This window comes from Amblyraja radiata, chromosome 9, assembly GCF_010909765.2.
Source record: "Amblyraja radiata isolate CabotCenter1 chromosome 9, sAmbRad1.1.pri, whole genome shotgun sequence".
Classification (NCBI taxonomy): domain Eukaryota; kingdom Metazoa; phylum Chordata; class Chondrichthyes; order Rajiformes; family Rajidae; genus Amblyraja; species Amblyraja radiata.
In genome coordinates, this window is record NC_045964.1 from 20693705 (window position 1) to 20711451 (window position 17747).

General features: G+C 43.0%; 1 protein-coding gene across 1 annotated transcript in view; it reads left to right on the plus strand.

Annotated features, from left to right (window-relative positions):
* The window catches only part of LOC116976848 (deubiquitinase DESI2-like), a 127075-nt gene that overhangs the window by 44384 nt on the left and 64944 nt on the right, over positions 1-17747 (plus strand). The window lies entirely within an intron of this gene.

Below are 17747 nucleotides of genomic sequence, written 5' to 3' on the forward strand. Positions count from 1 at the left end.
AAGGGGAGATGCAGCGAGACCTGGGTGTCATGGTACACCAGTCGTTGAAAGTAGGCATGCAGGTGCTGCAGGCAGTGAAGAAAGCGAATGGTATGTTAGCTTTCATAGCAAAAGGATTTGAGTATAGGAGCAGGGAGGTTCTACTGCAGTTGTACAGGGTCTTGGTGAGACCACACCTGGAGTATTGCGTACAGTTTTGGTCTCCAAATCTGAGGAAGGACATTATTGCCATAGAGGGAGTGCAGAGAAGGTTCACCAGACTGATTCCTGAGATGTCAGGACTGTCTTATGAAGAAAGACTGGATAGACTTGGTTTATACTCTCTAGAATTTAGGAGATTGAGAGGGGATCTTATAGAAACTTACAAAATTCTTAAGGGGTTGGACAGGCTAGATGCAGGAAGATTGTTCCCGATGTTGGGGAAGTCCAGGACAAGGGGTCACAGCTTAAGGATAAGGGGGAAATCCTTTAAAACCGAGATGAGAAAAACTTTTTTCACACAGAGAGTGGTGAATCTCTGGAACTCTCTGCCACAGAGGGTAGTTGAGGCCAGTTCATTGGCTATATTTAAGAGGGAGTTAGATGTGGCCCTTGTGGCTAAGGGGATCAGAGGGAATGGAGAGAAGGCAGGTACGGGATACTGAGTTGGATGATCAGCCGTGATCATATTGAATGGCGGTGCAGGCTCGAAGGGCCGAATGGCCTACTCCTGCACCTAATTTCTATGTTTCTATGTTTCTATGTAAGCTCAATAGATCAAGTCAAGTCAACTTTATTTGTCACATACAACATGTACAGTGAAATGAACATCTAATGAACAAAAATTAAATGAACATTAGAGGTAAGAGAGCAAAGGGAAAGATACAGAGAGCAGAATATAATTAAACAATGCTATACCTAGATATTTAGGTTGAAAAGAGATTAAAAAGAGTAGATTGATTGTTCAGATAATAGTAGATCCTTCTCTGGGAATGCTTTGGTTTCTGGGTTAGGTATGCAGTTTCCATTTAGACAAAGAAAAGTCCATTGGCCGCAAGACGGTTCCATGTCAGGATTGAACCTCCTTCCACATTATTTTATCCAAGACCATAATTATACAATTTTGTTTCTTTCTCCAAGTCCATAATTATACAATTTTGTTTCTTTCTCCCTCATGTACTTTGCTTTGAATGCATCTACACGATTTACTTCTAAGACTTCACATGAGGGAAAGTTCCACTGACTAACCAAACCCCAGATTAAACTCTTGCTCCTGAGTGACCCAATTTTGTTTCCACATGAGTGGGAAATGCTTCACAATTAATTCTGCAACATTTTTGAGAGAAAAGACCATCAGTTTGTGCAATCTTCCCCAATAAAGCTGATGCTCGGAGACATGGTCATGGAAATATTAAGTTGTCATAACAACACAGCCGGTTCACTCAGTTTATTTGGCATCTTGTTTACCTGGTCTGGACTATGCATGAATCGAGTAGCACATAGAGAGAGAGGTGGATGTTACTGCTATCCAAAGCAGGCCCAACCAACCAGCTGGTTGCCTTTGGCAACAAACACCGGCTTTGCTCGTGACATTCAATCCCACAAATGAATTAAAAATAAAGTCAGATGTGGAGAGTAACTAAGTGAAAGAGTAAAAGGCAAGACAGGAGACATCAGCAAAAGCAGAAAATAGCTTATTTTGGCTATTATATTTCAAATCCGAAATAGAACCCAAGAACTGATGTGACCTTATGTGAATCATTAATGGCTTGAGAGCTATTTGTAGTAGTATTATTGTCTCAAGATATGTATTTAGGCACCACTAACTATTTGCATTTGCACACCATCCTACATACAGTGGCTTGCAAAAGTATTCATACCCCTTGACTTTTCCACATTTTGTCACGTTACAACCACAAACGTAAATGTATTTTATTGGGATTTTATGTGATAGACCAACACAAAGTGGCGCATAATTGTGAAGTGGAAGGAAAATGATACATGGTTTTCAAATTTTTTTACAAATAAAAATCTGAAAAGTGTGGCGTGCAAAAGTATTCAGCCCCCTTTACCCCTAAATAAAATCCAGTGCAACCAATTGCCTTCAGAAGTCACCTAATTAGTAAATAGAGTCCACTTGTGTGTAATCTAATCTCAGTATAAATACAGCTGTTCTGTGAAGGCCCCAGAGGTTTGTTAGAGAACATTAGTGAACAAACAGCATCATGAAGCCCAAGGAACACACCAGACAGGTCAGGGATAAAGTTGTGGAGAAGTTTAAAGCAGGGTTAGGTTATAAAAAAATATCCCAAGCTTTGAACGTATCACGGAGCACTGTTCAATCCATCATCCGAAAATGGAAAGCGTATGGCACAACTGCAAACCTACCAAGACATGGCCGTCCACCTAAACTGACAGGCCGGGCAAGGAGAGCATTGATCAGAGAAGCAGCCAAGTAACTCTGGAGGAGCTGCAGAGATCCACAGCTCAGGTGGGAGAATCTGTCTACAGGACAACTATTAGTCGTGCAATCCACAAATCGGGCCTTTATGGAAGAGTGGCAAGAAGAAAGCCATTGTTGAAAAATAGCCATAAGAAGTCCCGTTTGCAGTTTGCCACAAGCCATGTGGGGGACACAGCAAACATGTGGAGGAAGGTGCTCTGGTCAGATGAGACCAAAATTGAAGTTTTTGGCCTAAATGCAAAACGCTATGTGTGGCGAAAAACTAACACTGCACATCACCCTGAACACACCATCCCCACTGTGAAACATGGTGGTGGCGCATCATGCTGTGGGGATGCTTTTCTTCAGCAGGGACAGGGAAGCTGATCAGAGTTGATGGGAAGATGGATGGAGCCAAATACAGGGCAATCTTGGAAGAAAACCTGTTAGAGTCTGCAAAAGGCTTGAGACTGGGGCGGAGGTTCACCTTCCAGCAGGACAACGACCCTAAACATACAGCCAGAGCTACAATGGAATGGTTTAGATCAAAGCATATTCATGTGTTAGAATGGCCCAGTCAAAGTCCAGACCTAAATCCAATTGAGAATCTCTGGCAAGACTTGAAAATTGCTGTTCACAGACGCTCTCCATCCAATCTGACTGAGCTTGAGCTATTTTACAAAGAAGAATGGGCAAAAATTTCAGTCTCTAGATGTGCAAAGCTGGTAGAGACATACTCCAAAAGACTTGCAGCTGTAATTGCAGCGAAAGGTGGTTCTACAAAGTATTGACTCAGGGGGGCTGAATACTTTTGCACGCCACACTTTTCAGTTTTTTATTGGTAAAAAAAATTTGAAAACCATGTATAATTTTCCTTCCACTTCACAATTATGCACCACTTTGTGTTGGTCTATCACATAAAATCCCAATAAAATACATTTACGTTTGTGGTTGTAACGTGACAAAATGTGGAAAAGTTCAAGGGGTATGAATACTTTTGCAAGCCACTGTATCTGCAAGTCCTTTATGAGGAGGGAAGGCTGATACTGATGTGCTGAAGGGCTAATGAAAAATTAGAGATAAGTTGATAACAGAGTGGGAGAAAGATTTCTAGCCTTTGTCCGCCCATCTACTGATCAACCCCTGCCCCCTCCTCACTTGCATCCACCTAACACTTGCCAGGCTTTGTCCTGCCCCCACCTCTGTCTGGGTTTCTCCACCTCACTACAATCAGTCTGAAGAAGGTCCCAACCCAAAACATTCCTTCCACTGATGCTGCCTGACCCACGGAGATACTCCAGCACTTTGTGTTTCACCAGTGAGAAAGGTTTGGATGGAAGAGAAACATTAATCCAAAGATGTGATTTGAACAGATGGGTCTCTACATAGGCCCTCTGGAAAAACAAAATTCCCATTCCCTTCCTAATCGCTGGATGGGAAATGCATCTGGGTGCATTGCTGCAATAATGGGAATGCCTGTTATTGTTGGAATGCCTGCCAATGTTTAGCATCTTGGAGTACATTTAAATAACAATAGCGTACTGGAGGAGAAATGCCAGCAATAACATTCAACCTAAGCAAAGAAGGGGAGAAAATTAGTCAAGTATTTGTGGCAGAAGGAACAAGCCCATGAATGGTAATTAGAAGCAGGAGGGAATGGATTATGAACTGGAACATATGGCAACAAATGATCATTTAGATAGCATGCAATCAGACCGAGAATCATTTGAAACCAGTGATGAGAATCTTTAATAAATTTAAATGAACAATGAGATAATAGATGGAATGCGTTGAAAAATGACAATGCCACAGGAACTAGACAGTAATTATTAATAAACTTATCATGGAGTATTAGAGGGACACAGCCACGGAAACAGGTCATTCAGCCCACCGAGTCCATCAACCACTAATTTACAGCGATCACAATTTTTAGGGTCTACTAGATGCATCATTGTGCTGTTGACATAATTCATATTATGTATGCATGAGTTCAATAAACTAAATTTACTATATCTGACCAATTTATAAGAAACCAAAAGTACCACTAAATATATATTTTCCATGAGTCCATGTGTTATGGACTATGGCACTGCAGAGTATTACTGATTCATGTGAAGCGTGAAGTTTCCAGGTTAGTAGAATCAAGGAACTGCAGATGCTGGTTTATAGAAAAAGGCACAAAGTGCTGGAGTAACTCGGCTGGTCAGGGAGCATTGCTGGAGAACATGGAAAGGTGATTTTTTCGAGTGGGGATCCTTTTTCAGACCAGGTTTCTCAGATGCTTTCCAATCTGCTATTAGCTTACGTAGAGTCCAATGCGCTGAGAATGATAATACACATTCTTTCTGCTCCTTACAATGCACAGATGATTAATTAAGCTGGGTTCTTGCTTGCAAAGACGGTCCAGTGACTGTCTGTGAACCCTCCATTATGAGTTCATATAATCTGTTGGAAGCTGCCTCGGAATGTCCTCTACCACCAAGAAGCTTCCTGACCTGCCAAGTTGTTCTCATACGTTTTGTCCTTTTGTGTGTTACACTGCATCTGCAGTTCTTTGTTTCTACAAAGGAGAAAATGAGTGGCAACTCAGCAGAATTTTAAAGTTTCAAGCTCTCATTTAACCCTCAATAAACCCTCACTTTAACAGACCTGATGGTAACGGATTTTGGTTATAGCAGATGGATCTACTGATGGCTGCCCATGCCACCCCCGGCTCCCACCACCTCCCCGGCCACTTACAACACCAACTACCCTTGGCTTGTAAGGTCTTGTAAATACAGTCAAAATCTATATTGCAAGCTATCTGGTTGTATTTACCATCTGGTTATATGTGCTGTTGAGTTTATATTGCCAGAGCCTGACTCACAATAAGTCATAGGAGCAGAATTAGGCCATTCGGCCCATCAAGTCTACTCCGCCATTCAATCATGGCTGATCTATCTTTCCTTCTCAACCTCATTTTCCTGTCTTCTCCCCGTAACCATTGACATCCTTACTAATCAAGAACTTGTCCATCACCCAGTGACTTGGCTTCCTCTGCCGCCTGTGGCAATGAATTCCGCAGAATCACCGCCCTCTGGCTGAAGAAGTTCAATTAGATATTTCTCTTGGGGTAAACAAATTTCTGTGAGTCTTTGCTGTGTTCAGACAAGCTGATTCAGTGTTTAATGAATGGGTGTTGCAGTGCAATGTTTTAATTAGTTGATTAGCTGAAGACTAATATCCACATGTCACTGACTGGGTTATACGTTCTTAATTAAAGTTGGAATTCTCCGATCGTCAATGTTTCTATTGGCCTCCAGTGAGAACTGATTCAAACTTAATAACTGTCTTTAAAACAGTTTTAATTATATTGTGCTGATTTGTTGCTGCTGGTTCTGAATATAGCTTGAAACCTCTAAGCAGGAATTTGAATAAGAAGGCACACTTGCAGTGTCTGTTGACCTGGTTTTTCACCTGTACTGAAGGACTGACACTTTTTGCCAAATAATTCTACTCCTGTCTATCCAGTACCTTACTGGTGAGCCTTTTAATTCATGTAGAAACAAAGAACTGTAAATGTAAGTTAATGCGTATGAGGACACAAATTGCTGGAGTAACTCAACGGGTCAGCCAGCATCTCTGGAGAACATGGAGAGGTGATGTTTTGGGCTGAAGAAGGTTCTCGACCTGAAACGTCACCTCTCCATGTTCTCCAGAGATGCTGTCTGACCTGCTGAGTTATGGCAGCACTTAATAGCCTTTTAACACATCCAGTATCAAGTAAGGCGCACACACACACATCCAGTGGTGGTGACTGATTACAATTGGGGTAAAGAGCAAAACACTCAACTGTTTTTCTCCCCTTGCTCAACCTTGGGATACTGAGCTTAATTATCCTCCCTAAGCTCATAATTATGTTTCCTCTTTCCTGCATTCACACTGTGAGAAGTAGAGAACAGGGAAATGAGAAGTAGCTAACAGCATGATATTCATAAACTGGAGGAATTTAAAACCATTTTGCCTCATAATCCACCACTGCTGTGTTTATTCAGAACCCAATTAGCATCTAATTGAGTGATAAATGGATTTTCAAAATCCACCCTTGTGTTCAGGGTTCATCTTTGCCTTGGCCCTCTCTTTCTCTGTGAATCCTTCCTGCCACCAAACCCGACCACGGAGGGATGAGGGGAGGGAAGAAAGGGAAGGGGAGTATGAGGAGGGGGAGAGGAGGATGAGGGGACGGCATACTTTTAGGTCTAAAATTCCTTCCGTACGCCTTTTTTTAAGAGGCTCCTCAAAATCCAATTCTTTGACTAATATTTATCTGACATTGGATCAATACCTGCCTGGCAGTTCTTGATTAGGCTTTTGAACACTACTCAACACTAACCTCAACTATAACTCCTATGGACTGCCTTTGGTTGCATGAAGAACATTTGTTTTTTGGGAGATTTTGTTAGCACATATTGTGGTTGTTAGTTTATTGAATGTTTGTGTGTTATATATTATCTACAGTATGTGTAGTGTGCTTACAGTAGGTATGTTACAATACTTACCTTCAGCGACGCTGCAATTCTGCCACTGACCGTGTGCGCGATTTTGGCGCGTTTGAAGGGGGGGGGGGGGGTTAAAACGCGTTTTTTTTCCTACCTTGTCCTGTATTATATTTTGTTGGAGTGCAAGATTTTGCCGAAGAATCGTTCCGACGGGCGTTCTGTGTGTTTTTTTTTTAAATACGCCCGACAAGATAATCGCTGGAGTGATTTTAAAATCAGCTTCTGAAGCTGTCAACGCTGACGATGGGGCCGGATTTTAAGTAGGGGACAGGTAAAAGAAAGTAGTTTATTTTTATGTATAAAAGTGTTTCTTAAGATGCATTTAATTCACATTTTAAGTTGCGAAACGGTGATTTTTTCCCCCGAACGAACCGGCAGATTTTTGCTGCAGATATGGGGGAATAAAATCACCGCAACCGCAACATTCCAAATGGTCGCGTTCCAGAAAAACCCACTCGCAAGTTGATTTAAATGGCCATTAATTTACAGGCATTAAACATTAAATTCCTTCCATTTGGCCTATAAACCCATGACAATGAGATTTAAAAATTATGTTATATTGTGAATTCTTGTGTGAATGTTATTTGGACACTTAGGCTATTTCAAAATGTTAATCTATTCTTAAGAAATGGATAGATGTTTAGATCTGGTAATTGAATTTTGTAATTAGCTACAATTAGGTAACTAACTAATTATATGCTTTAATTTCAAGTAATCTAAGTAGGATTGTTTCATATTTGTTTCAGAATGCTTCAATCTATAATAACTGAAAATGTCTTTCAGTTCTCTTAATATTTTTAAGAAAGTTATGGGCTTTTGACTATTCTTGATGACAGCTTTTGTGTTAAGTCAATGAAAAAGCAATAGGGAACAAGATGCTGGAGTAGCTCAGCGGGACAGGCAGTATCTCTGGAGAGAGAAGGAATGGGTGATGTTTTGGGTCGAGACACATCTTCAGATCCTTGTGTGTCATGGGTTATGTGGGGAAGGCAAGAGAATGGGGTTAGGAGGGAGAGATAGATCAGCCATGATTGAATGGCAGAGTAGACTTGATGGGATGAATGGCCTAATTCTGACCCTATAGCTTAGGACCTTATGACCTTGAGGATCTCGACCAGAAACGTCACCCATTCCTTCTCTCCAGAGATGCTGCCTGACCCGCTGAGTTACTCCAGCATTTTGTGTCTATCTTCCATCTTTATTACTAATGCGATGACTAATGAGTTGTTATGAGTGATGAATTGTTCGGTAAATGATGCTGGTCTGTTGCCATCATTGGAAAAGATACCCAACAAAGTATTCGGAAACCCTCATTAAAACACAGTGCAGCCGTCATGCTTTGACGGAGTGACAAACTGGAAAGGAGTGGCGGTCGCGTCTGCGCTAGCTCAAGTTCAGCCAAAGTCATGCAAATAAGCTGTATCAGCTGCCTGCTCAATTTGCTGGGCAGCTCTCTCCTAGAGCAACTCTAAGCGGATGTGACAGTGCAAAGCAACACTCATAATGAATGCCACTGAGATTTTATTTACAGACCTTTGCTCACATTGTTGCAAGGAATTCCCTGTAAAGGCAGCTGGCAAGCAAAAGGCCATTTACACCTCAGGTCCGATGCTTGGCCTCTCAGGAGCCCTCAGCACTGTCTCTCTTTAATGTGGCTTTTGACCGAAATAAATATTTCCACAAATAAATACTTCAAGTAGTGCATTGAAATATGTTGGAAAGCAACTGGCTTAGTAGCTAGAAGTTAACTTTGTGATCATTGTAAAATACTTAATATTCTTGCAGACATCCCACAAGGTTGAAAGACTGGTGAGGATTATTGAAATGGGGAAGGATGAAAGCTTGGGAAGATTTGTAAGGATCAGAAGGTTAAACTGCAATGTTGTTTAAACTACAATACAGCGTTGCAAAGTGTGCGCTCATGCATTTTGATAGAGGAATAAAGACATGGACTACTTTCTAAATGGGGAGAGGATTCAGAAATTGGAGGTGCAACGGAATGGGAGTGCTGTTGCAGGATTCCCAGAAGGTTCATTTGCAGGATAAAGAAGGCAAATGCAATTGTAGCATTCATTTTGAAGGGACTGGAAAATAAAAGTAAGGATATAATGCTGAGGCTTTATCAGGCACTGGTGAAGCCACATGTGGAGCATTATGAGCAGTTTTAGGTCCCATATCTCAGGAAGGAAATGCTGGCTTTGGAGAAGGTCCAAACGAGATTTGCAAGAATGATCCCAGGGATGACTGGGTTAAGGTATGAGGAGCATTTGAAGTATCTGGGCCTGTATTCGCTGGACTTAAGAAGGATGAGGGGGAATCTTATTGAAACCTTGCCAGATGATGAAAGGCCGAGATAGAGTGGACATTGAAAGGATGTTTCCAGTTATGAGAGAGTCGAGAACCAGAGGCCACAGTGGATGTACCTTCAGAATGGAGATGAGGGGGGAATTTCTTTAGTCAGAGGGTGGTGAATCTGTGGAATTTATTGCCACAGACATCTGTGGAGGCCAAATCATTGCGTGTTTTTAAAACAGAAATTGATAGGTTCTTTATTAGTAAGGATGTGAAATGTTGGTTCAGAGGGAAAAATAGATTGAATAGCAGAGTAGACTGGATGAGCTGAATGTCCATATTCTACTCCTATGTCTTATGTTCTTATGCTCAGCCCCTAAGACTGGAGTGTCAAGGAGGAGGGAGTCGCTGGTGACGATGGAGTGGGCCGGTAGGAGAGGGACTGGGGTAAAGTCTCGAGCGCCTTCAAGATTCAGTTGCAGGAGGTGCCCCCTGTTACACAAAGGCAGTCGGGCAAGGAGAGGGATGTTGGTTGACAGGCTGAGCTGGTCAAGGGCGACAGAGGAGGCCCTGAAGCAGCTTGGGGCTTACCTGGACATTCCCGGGATCAGGGACGCACCAGTACAGTCAACAGTGGACCAGGCTTTGGTCTTTAGACTTCTTTTTCTTTTAAAAAATTGTGCCAAAATATGGCAACGGGTGCAAGAATTTCACTGTGAAGTGCATACTTGGCAATAAAGAACCTTTGAAGCATTGAACCATTATGGTTTAATCCCTTTGAATGCACTAATTTACTCACAATGGGGCAACGGTTCATTCTCCAGGCCCCAGAGGAACACAGCAATCCTCCTGAGATTACATGTGATTTATTGTCTGGAAAATGCTAATGCTTTTCTTCCCCATCACCTGATTGTTTGACCCTTTGGTTTGTTGATGGCTTTGTGGACCTCCTTCTTGTGGAGTTCCCTTCATTCAGTGATATTGATATTGTTGGGATTGATTGATATTGTTATTTACTGGTTTCTAAGAGCTAAGCACATTATGGTTTTCTGTTGCCGGATCAGATGGCTGTAGCCAGCGAAATACATCCACACAAATGAGTTTGCAAAATTCTGATATTGTTGCAGCTCGTATCACAGCGTGAAGTTTACAGTGAAAGCAGAATTTTTTCTAATTTCTGGTTGTCGAATATATAAAGGCTTCTATTTCACGGTAATGTTTGGTTCCTTCTTTCTTGTGGGTGATCTATCCATGTAATCTTCGTGCTGAGACCAAGTATCTGGGCTATCAGAGCTATAATATCCATGTGCTATCTGACAAATTCCTCACCCAAACAACAAGTGGATTCATTTGCACTGTAATTTTTCTGGAACACTAGTGGATAGAAACATAGAAACATAGAAAATATGTGCAGGAGGAGGCCATTCGGCCCTTCGAGCCAGTACCGCCATTCATTGTGATCATGGCTGATCGTCCCCTATCAATAACCCGTGCCTGCCTTCTCCCCATATCCCTTGCCTCCACTAGCCCCTAGAGCTCTATCTAACTCTCTCTTAAATCCATCCAGTGATTTGGCCTCCACTGCCCTCGGTGGCAGGGAATTCCATAAATTCACAACTGTCTGGGTGAAAAAGTTTTTTCTCACCTCAGACTTATCAAGTAAGGCTCGGCAGGTTGGGGATGTAGTCTTTAATATGAATGAATGAATGAATAAATGAATGATACTTTATTGTCACATGTACCTAGGTGCAGTGAAAAGTTTTGTTTTGCATACAACCTAGGCAGCAAGTGTCGTTCTCATGTGTTGGTGCCGACAAAGTTACAAAAGTACCAAACAGTCCTATCTACTGCTTGTTTGCTGCACTAGGCAGCAATAACCAATTATTGGCAATGTGCATTCAAAGCAGGACTACGATTTACCTCAAGCTAAAGTCCTCCAATCCATGCAGCATCCGAAACTTATTTGCACTGCGGAATCACATCCTTCCCATAGTGTGCAGATCTAACCTGCTCTTTGAGTTGGGTTTTGAGACCTTCGGCCCACCCAGCCCGCACCAACCAGCGATCCCCGCACATTAACACTATCCTGCACACATAAGGGGCAATTTACACTCCTAAGAAGTCAATTAACATACAAACCTGTACGTCTTTGGAATGTGGGAGGAAACCGAAGATCTCGGAGAAAAACCATGCGGTCACAGGGAGAACATATAAACTATGTACAGACAGCACCTGTAGTCAGGATTGAACCCGGGTCTCTGGCGCTGTTAGGCTGCAACTCAACAACTGCGCCACCATGCCACCCATGTTTCTGGCATGATGATGCACGTATATTTGCTGGGGATCCCTGCAGTTCTGTCTGGGGGACTCCCACATGTGTGTTAGTTTTTGCTAGAAATCCCCAGGAATTATTCCAGGATGCCCTGTTCCTGGAGTAACTCAACGGGTCAGGCAGCATCTCTGAAGAACATAGATAGGTGATGCTTCTGGTCAGGATCCTTAGTGTTGGGTCCTGACCCGAAATGTCACTTATCCCTGTTCTCCAGAGAGGCTGCCTGACTCTCTGAGTTACTCCAGCACTTTTTTTTGTAAACCAGCATCTGCAGTTCACTTCAAGACAAACGGAGACTCCTATTTATTCCTGAAGGTCAGTGATGTTTCAGGAGCATTGGAGCTTCATTCTAGCAGTTTGTCATGTCATCTGTTGCCTCCTTGTAACATCCTCTCAATGATCGATCAACCCTGCAAGCATGAACATTTAGTTCCAACGTTCGTGGGTAGCAAGTGAAATGAAATTTCCTGTTGTGACATCTCAGTAGTGATGACCATGTCTAATGGTATTAAGTTGTAAAGTACATGGGGAAAGATCTCACATGTCATCTCCCTCAGGCAAGCTAACTTCAACAAGACAATACAAGCGTGAAAAGACTTCTTTGATTAGCTTGACCATAATCATTAGAGTTTTTATTGTGAAAGGCATAGAGAGTCAGACAAGGGAAGAGTAGATTAGCAGATGAATCTTAATTGAGGATAGATGTGAAATAGAATGTGACATAATGTTTGAAAACAAAAAAATCAAGAGCAGGGAATAGGAAAAAAATAAATATAAATCAATTGAATAACTAAAAACCAGTGAGTCACATCATGTTCCTAAAATAAACCAGCTCGTGGTACAAATGGCCAATAATTTTGCATAGTCACACTTGCTGTCAGAGAAATAGCATTGTGCCTCTGGAGAGGTTTACCTTGCAGGGCAGGCTAAAGGGAGTTTTGCTCTGTACCTGTCCCATGAGTACAGAGTTCTCACCCTGAAGACCAAAATATTCAATCAACAGCTTTGACTTCTTTACAGAACATAGAACAGAACAGCACGGGAACGGGCCCTTCAACCAACAGTACCTTGCAGAAAATCCATTTCCAAAACCATAAATGTAATCTGTCCTAGACGTGTTAGAAAATGAAAGACTTCTAATATTCTTGGCATCATGTTCGGCAAACAACATTGAAGAGCCCGTTCATGTACTGTAATGTTTTGTGTTCTAGATTCTGTGTTCTATGTTCTCTTGATGACCCTCGGACTATCCTTGATCGGACGTTGCTGGCTTTACCTTGTACTAAATATTATTCCCTTATCATGTATCTATACACTCTAAATGAATCGATTGTAATCATGTATTGTCTTTCCGCTGACTGGTTAGCACTCAACAAAAGCTTTTCACTGTACCTCTGTGCACGTGACAATAAACTAAACTAACTAATGTTCTATGTTTACAACAGAACTGGTGAGGACATGTCTGTCGATGCGTGAAACTGGGCCAAAATACTGGTGAACTCAACTCTGTGTCTATATGACACACAAACACACTACTGATAGACACAGGGCTGTTGCATGTCAATTCAGAACATATCCAATGGGTACAGGGCTTGTCGTTGTACAATACGGCCCAGATGACTGGAGACCACAGGTCCGTCACTATAGAACACTGATGGATACAGGTTTGCAACAGAGGCACAATTGAGCTTGATGCTGGCAGATGCAGGCCTGTATAATAATAGCACTAGTTGTACACAATATAAATGCATTATCCATATACAGTACTGGTGGCTGCTTTGCCATTGGATTACAGTAATGGTGCACAGATCTCGCATCAGCACTAACCACAATTTCAAACAATTCCTTCAAAGGCCTGGTATGGGCACAATGATATCAATAGTCCAATACCCACCAGTTTTTAACCAATGGTGTACAACAACAGACCTATACCCACCCTAGTTGTATTGTACCCCAGTGTTATACAGTGGTGGACAAATGCACACCAGTATTCTGGCCCAATGTTATACAGTAACAGACCTGTGCTCACTAGTTTGGTACCCAAGTATTCTACACCTTGATCCCTGTGCCCATCAGTAGTATACCTATATTATAATGTAAACTCTTTTGTGTTGCCATCACTCCTATTACCATTCCTTCCCTTCCCTCACCTTGCCTTGTCAGAGTCGGCCAAATGCACATACGGATTTTTCTGCTGGTGCTGTGAAGTGCACTGATCATGAAGGATGGATCGGCTAGATAGAGCTCTAGGGGCTAGTGGAGTCAAGGGATATGGGGAGGAGGGATATGGGGAGAAGGCAGGCACGGGTTATTGTCCATTCCGGAAGTGGCGGCGCTGTGATACAGCTGCGGCTCGCCTGCAGTCTGTCTGTTTTTACTTTTTATGTTGTTTTTTTTTTGTCTAGTTTAGTAATTTTTTTGGTTATTAGGTGGTGTTATGTGTGTGGGGGGAGGGTGAAACAGAGCTTTCTGTCTCTCCCTTCGGGGGAATGTGACTTTTTGTCGTATCCCCCTTCTCTTCCCCCGTCTGCGCTGAGGCCTAATGGCGGAGCTGGCGGCCTCCAACCTGCGACCGACCTCGAGGGTCCGGAGGTAGAGCCAGCCAGGACTCACCAACGCGAGGCTGGCCGTCTTCGAGCTGTGGTGACGTCCGGGTAGCGGCACGACTCGGCGCTCCGGTGAGGGCGGACGGTGCGGAGCTGAGACACTCCTGTGCGGCCAGCACGGCTACCGGCTGGAAGGCGCTCCCGTGTGAGCAGCCTGGGTCCCGGCTGGAAGGTGCTCTCGTGGGGGCAGCCTGGTGCGGGGCTGAGACGCTGCCTTGTGGGCGGCCCGGTGCGGGGCGGAGACGGTGCTACGGCGGCTGAGGCGGCGTTCTGGCGGCGGCGACCTGGATCCGGGGCTCGGCCGCGGGCCAATGGAGGACAATGTCGGGAGCTCGCAGGTCACAGGCTGGTGCCTGTTTTCCGGAGTACCCGTTGCAACAGCTGCGGGCAGCTTCGACCACCCCCCGGGCCGCGGACCTTGAACCGCGGGACTGACTTACCATCGCCCGGTGGGGTATCGCCTCGGCGCAGAGGGAGAAGAGGAGGGAAGAGACAGTAACTCTAAGACTTTTGCCTCCATCACAGTGAGGAGGTGTTTGGTGAACTCACTGTGGTGGATGTTAATTTGTGTTTATTGTGTTTTGTTATTATTACATGTATGGCTGCAGGCAACAGCATTTCGTTCAGACCGAAAGGTCTGAATGACAAATAAAGGATTCAATTCAATTCAATTCAATTCAATTCAATTGATAGGGGACGATCAGCCATGATCACAATGAATGGCGGTGCTGGCTCGAAGGGCCGAATGGCCTCCTCCTGCACCTATTTTCTATGTTTCTATGTTTCTATGACATGTTCTTAGCTTCCTGACATGGGGGAGTGGGACGTGTTTGAGAGGAAGGTGTGAACAGCAAGTTCCTTAAAAAAGGAATTCAGCTTTTATAAATATTTTTTTCTGAATGTCCTGTTTACCACAGAATGTAGGAGCAAACATTCTGAAGACTTCCAAAGAAAGGTCATGTTTCAGTATTGATAGACCACAGAATCTATACCATTTCATCTTTTTCCTCTATTATTTAAATAATATAGTTTTGGCAACAGTTACAGAAGACAGTTGGACTATATAGCCCGTGTTACTTCAGACATTTTTGGTTATATAGTGGGACGTATTAAAATCCCATCCACCCACAAACCCTACCCGCAATGTCCCATAATATCGTAATACACTGCGTCAGTAGTTTTATTAATTAATGATTACGTGTTTAGACACAAAAATGCTGGAGTAACTCAGCGGGACAGGCAGCATCTCTGGAGAGAAGGAATGGGTGATGTTTCTGGTCTATACCCTTCGCGTTGTTTTCTTTGCGATCCAAGTAACCCAATTATTCAGGGACAACAACTTACTTATTAGAGAACTGCCCATTTTCACGCTTACCATTTACAAAAGGAGCGCATGACTTTCATTAGCGTGATTTCTCGCAGAATTGTCTGACTAGTGGACAATCACACTCCAGACCCTATCGCATTTCTTGGTACAACGAATGAATGATTCATGCTGATTCATGCAGTATAAATAGATACGTTCATTCATTGAGTCAGCGGTACCACACCTTTGCAGAACCTAATAAAGACCGGATTCATCAGGAAGATACAGTATCTCTCTGCAGAAAAGGTTCCACAGCAGAGAGTCTCGCATACATTTTTGCCTCCTATCCAATATGCCGAGGTGGCACCAGGCATATCTACAAAACTGTGATGTGTAGTTTGAAATAAAATCAGAAGTCAGGAAGAATTTGAATAAGATGAAGGAAAACATGAATTGGACTTTAAAGAAGGACAGAATCAAGAGTGTTTTATTGTCATACAGTATGTCATCTTAGGGCTAAAGGAATCAAGGGATATGGGGAAAAAGCCAAAATGGGGTACTGATTTTAAATGATCAGCCATGATCATATTGAATGGCGGTGCTGGTTCGAAGGGCTGAATGGCCTAAACCTGCACCTATTTTTCTATGTTTCTATGTCCTGGAATTCTTTTGAAGGCTGTGGAGGCCAAGTCAGTGGATATTTTTAAGGCAGAGATAGATAGATTCTTGATTAGTGCAGGTGTCAGAGGTTACTGGGAGCAGGCAGGAGAATGGGGTTAGGAGGGAGAGATAGATCAGCCATGGTTGAATGGCAGAGTAGACTTGATTGGCCGAATGACCTAATTCTACTCCTATCACTTATGACCTTATGAAACAGAACAATGGAATTCTTACTTGCAGCATCACAACAGATATGTAAACATTGTACCTCTGTAGACACATGCAAACAATATAGTGCAAAGACAAAACCGATACCCCATGTCTATAGTGCAATCGAGGCAGTTTCTAGTTTAGGGTTTAGTTGGAGTTTGTAGTGTTCAATAGCCTGATGGTTGTTGGGAAGAAGCTGCTCCTGAACTGGTACAGGAGCAGCTTCACCCTGTATAACACTGGGGTACAATACCAGTGAGTACAGTTTTCAGGCTCTTGTACCTTCTTCCCGATGGCAATCCATTAATGCACAAATGTCAAACTATCAACCTGATAGAAGAACTTTAACATACCAAGTCAAGTCAAAGAGTAGATCTGCTCAGATGAGATGACAGATGTAAAAATAAAAATGAAGATTCCTAGTTTTCTCTGCCACAATCCACGGTGATTATTACTGATTAATAATGCAGGCACCCTCTAAGTGCCCTCTGGCTCGAGTCCTACATAGGGGGAGAATAGAGGACTCCTGACCAGAATGTGATCAATGGGAACCTGTGCCAATATAGCAAAGGTTCCACCCAATCCTACAACCTCAGTGGTACTTCCTGTTCCCTGGGAGCATGAATATTGATTTCTCTAACTTCAAGTAACCCTAGCTTTCCCCCCTCTCTCCATCCCTCCCCCACCCTAGTTCCCTGACCAGTTTTACTGTCCTCTTGATTAATTTTGCTGTTTGTATGCCTCGTTGTCAGCTTCCCCTCAGCTAACAATGATCCATTCTACATTTCCTTGATCAACGTCTGCTTTGATCTGTCGTTTTCACACCTTACCCATCCACATATCTCTAGGCTCCCTCTCCCCTGACTCTCAGTGTGAAGAAGGAACTCGACCCAAAATATCACCCATTCCTTCTCTTGTGAGATGCTGCATCTCTCTCAATTTTCCTTTCATGTGCTTGTTCCCCATAGAGTAAAGCCTGTAAAAGATGCACCTTTGTGTTTGCAGCTTCTGTTGCCTCCTTGAAGGAGTGCTAATTTGAGTACATCAGTAATTGAATAGCTGAATGGAACAAGTCTGATATGGGCTGGTTTCTGGGATGCATTCTAAAGCAGGTCTTAAGATCTGAGATTAACCCATGCAGTGCCTGTGCAAGTGACAATCAAAGCAATCTTTTAACAATATTTTCCTCCCCTTACACTCAGTCCGAAGAAGGGTCCCGACCCAAATCGTCACCTATCCATTTTCTCCAGAGGCACTGCCTGACCCATTGACTTACTCAGCGGGTCATTTTATTTTTATGTATTTCATGTATTTGAGAGCAAAGGTTCCCCCCTTTTTCCACGTAGGATTGAGAACAAGTTTTGCACCCAAATTTTTGGGC